Source organism: Amblyomma americanum, chromosome 1, assembly GCF_052857255.1.
Source record: "Amblyomma americanum isolate KBUSLIRL-KWMA chromosome 1, ASM5285725v1, whole genome shotgun sequence".
NCBI lineage: Eukaryota > Metazoa > Arthropoda > Arachnida > Ixodida > Ixodidae > Amblyomma > Amblyomma americanum.
In genome coordinates, this window is record NC_135497.1 from 451093230 (window position 1) to 451097459 (window position 4230).

Genomic DNA, 4230 nt, shown 5'->3' on the forward strand with positions numbered 1-4230 from the left:
AGCACTGTGCATACGCAGCGCGGAACGGTACTGTGAAACCGGTATACGTCTCCGCTAGTACGTCTCCTGTATGCTAAATCTCTCTACTATCATCGTGGCATGTGGAAAAGGCAGTGTTTCCGATCAAAACGCTTTTGTTTTGTAGGTCAGTCCACCTGTAACAGCCGCTGGCAGGATTTTTGCATATATGCGGCGCAGGTACTCATGCCTAAATAAGGACAGATGATTACGCAGCACTATACAGCAGCAAGTTACTGCTATACGGTGCAATATTTTGCCCTGCGAGCCAAATTTTCACTTCTGTTGTCATCCAATGCAGTCTGTCGCTGTTTCGTATTCAAACACTGTAAATTGCCATCGTAAATGCATATGCAGCAGTTGCTTATTTAAAGCTTATGCCGTAAATAAGAACCTTCAAGTGTAACGCATTTCGTTCGCGTATTTCATTGGCACCAGTGAGCCAAGTTGACTCATACCTCTTTGCACACGCATTAGGCGAGCGACGACCTACCAAGAGAATAGATGACTTTTCCTCTAAATTATTGTTAGAACAATCTGCTCTCATGATTTACATATATACTGCGACGGGTGATTACTTTCCATGACCGCTCACCTATTTAGTGTATTTTTTTTAATAACTGCAGATTTACAATGCCGTTGCCTCGGAAGATGCCGGGGTCTCAAAAGAAGATCGACTTCTTCGTGCCGGCACAGAAGCGTTTATGCCTTGGAATTGAGGGTTCACAAGGTATATTGCGCCACATTTTTGTCGCCATTTTGTTTATTGATATGTTTCTAATGCCCCTTTGTATTTGTCTTCGGGCTGGCAGCGGGAAACGATCCTCACGAAAGTCAGCCAGCTGACCGTGCGATAGGAGCAACAAGTATTAACGGTACGTCTTTGCAATATTTTGTTTATACCATTCTCTTCATGAGCAGTTCATGAACATTTAGCGCTTGATGCATTTTTTTAACTTCTCTTACTATTTCTTTGAAGGGATAATAAAAATAAAAGATCCATACAGTGGTCGGCTAAGAATTCCTTTTATCTCACTTATTGCAGAGAACCCAGCAGAGGTTGTACTAGATGGAGAGCCCTCCTTCACAACAGACTTGGACCGGACTACATCGAATTCCGGCGCCTGCGCTCCGGTGGAAACCGCAAGACGCGACGACTCGCCCCAGGATGTCCCATCACTGCCTCCCAAGGGCTACAAATTTCCAAGCAACCAAACCGGAAGGTCCTGTAAATATGCATGGTTCCAGAAATTCACATGGTTGTCGTATGACTATGAGCGCGACGTCGTCTTTTGCACTGTGTGCCTCATAGCCTTCAAAGAAAGAGGAGGAAACGTTGCAGGAGTGGAACCATGTTTTATTCGCGCTGGTTTCAATAACTGGAAAAAGGCTATCGAAAAGTTTCAGTGCCACGAGAAGAGCCAATTTCACTGCGTCTCCGCAAGTCGCCAACTGTCGAGAGAAAAGGGAATGCACGTAGTGCAGCTATTATCTCAACACAGCAGCAGACAGCAAGAGGAAGCCAGGCAGGCACTGCGCGCTATAGTAAGCTCAGTCCGCTACTTATGCCGCACAGGCCAAGCTTTGCAAGGGCAAACAAAGGATGACGGAAACCTTCTTGATCTGCTAGATGAACGATCACAAGACGTGCCTGCTTTGAAGAGATGGATGGAGCAGCGAGATAGATGGCTGAGCAGCGACATACAGAACGAGCTCATAGAAATTATGGCTCACAGCGTTCAGCGGGGCATCATAAGAGACGTCAGATGTATTCCCTTCTATGGGATAATCGCTGACGGCACTACCGATGTAACAGGGAATGAGCAATTCACATTTTGTGTGCGGTGGGTAGATGGGATTACACTGGAAGTTCGTGAGGAATTTCTTGGCATGTACAATGCACCAGACAGTAGAGCTGAGACCTTGTATAGAGCCGTGAAGGACATGATTTTGCGTTTAGGTCTGGACTTCCATAACCTAAGGGGGCACTGTTTTGATGGGGCCGCGAATATGGCAGGCAGATTTACCGGCGTGCAGAAAAGGATCACGGACTCTGAACCGCGGTCAATATTTGTACACTGCAGTAACCACTGTCTAGACTTGGCACTCCAGGAGGTCGCAAAGAACTGCGAGGTTGTCGGCGATGCTCTGAACATTGCAAAGGATGTTTCCCATGCAATACTCGAATCTAAAAACAGGAAGACTGTTTATTCGAACGTTGTCCTTCCTCCGGGTAATGATGCCAATGAGCAGGATTGTTCCAGGCCGAACACTTTGCTACCATTGTGTCCAACGAGGTGGACAGTAAGAGTGAAATCAATGGAAAGGTTTATCGAGAACTATGAAAGGGTGCAGGCGACATTGCAGGAACTGGTACAAGTTCAAAGCTCTCTCATTGGCACCAGCAAGACAGCACTGAAAGGATATGAGAAAGTATTGGGGAAGTTCGAAACTTTATTGGGCATCAACCTTTCTATAGCCCTATTTGGCCCATGCGAGGAGCTAGCGAGGATGCTTCAACGGCCAGTTTATCGCGCTGCAGGAGCAAAAGAGGCAGCAGAGGCTCTTTGTGACAGCTTGTACAGGCTACGGTCTGACGCCGCATTTGGCGTCCTATGGCAGCGGACGCACTCAAGAGCAACACAGTTAGGGCTAAAGGAGCCTCGAGTGCGCCGAGTCTCGCAGCCGCCGAGAAGGATTCAATTCACAGACAAGCCTCAGGAGCCTGCAGCGCTTGACTGCAAGTCATTACATAGAAAAGAGTTTTTTGCCGCTATCGATCGGATTACCAGCGAGATCCGAAGGCGATTCGAACAGCCTGGCATGGAGCAGCTGATTAGTCTGGAGCGCATTCTGACTGACGCTGCTGGAAGTCGAAACTTCGCGGCACACGACTTAAATGAGCTTTTAGGAGCACACGCTGCAGATTTTGACACCAGTAGACTTTCAGCGCAACTCGTGCTTCTCCCAACGCTCCTGCGTGACCAGGGCCCGGCCGCAAGCGAACGCATTTTGCAAATTCTACAGGGGAAGTCTGCAGACATGCGTGAAATGATGGATCAAGTTGTACGGTACCTGCAACTCGTGTTCTCTGTACCTGCGTCAGCTGCTTCAGGAGAGCGCTCTTTCAGTGCCCTGAGGCGAGCAAAAACATTTTTGCGCAATCGAATGACGCAGAGGAGGCTGACGCACCTTCTCCTGCTGCACGTGCACAAGAGGAGAGCTGCGGACCTGCAACTGGATGTCATTATGAAAGAGTTCGTGTCCAGAACGGCAGAACGAACAGCAACTTTTGGCCTCCTTTGATATCCTCTCCTGCCCGACACCCCCTTGTCATACCAGCCACGAAGCTCATCAATGCGTGGGAATATTCTTGTGCTTAGTGCCTAAGCTTTACCTTACTGTGGGAGCGAATGCAGAAACAAATAAAAGACTTTTTTCAGCTTTCGCACCCGTTCGTTTTTCGTTTCGAACGCGTCATTTGCTTAGTCTGCGCATGGTTTGAGAACTTCAGAAATTTCAAACCATTTTTAAAGTGCATGATAGTGCAGAATAAGCAAGAATGCAAATATCTAAAATTTAATACTGTTGAAATTACTCATTAACTTAATAATATATTAATTAATAATAATATTAACATTATCATTAATGAAATGTAACAAATAAATAACAATATAATATTATAATTATAAAATATTGACACAAAAATAAATACATAAGTAAATACGACATAGAAACACGACCAGGCTTGCCCCCCCCCCCCCCCCCACTCCCAAAAAAGTTCCGGAGTCCCTGGTAGCAGCGGAAGTTCGGCAGTTGAGCCGAATGGCATTCGGTTGAAAGGCATTCGAAGCGCCCGTGTAGCACGGGTATAAGTTTTACTGTCTCTCTGTGCACATTCAATAACTCCAGCTGGTCGAAGTTAATCTGGAGCCCTCCAGTATGGAGTCCCTCATAGCCCACAGGTTGCTTCAGAATGTTACACCCCACAATTAAGTTTTTCTCCTTGCTCTGTTTTTATCATGCTTTATGGCCCCTTTAGGCAGTATGATAGAACATCTGGCACTTAGCAGCAAAGACACAAGGGACTAATCGAATAAAAATAATTTACTGTCCTACTTTCTGCAAAAGCTCGGACACTACACATGCCTTGTAGGTGTCAACAACCGAGTCTGAAAGATTCGGAGATTTCTTCAAAAATCACATCTACAC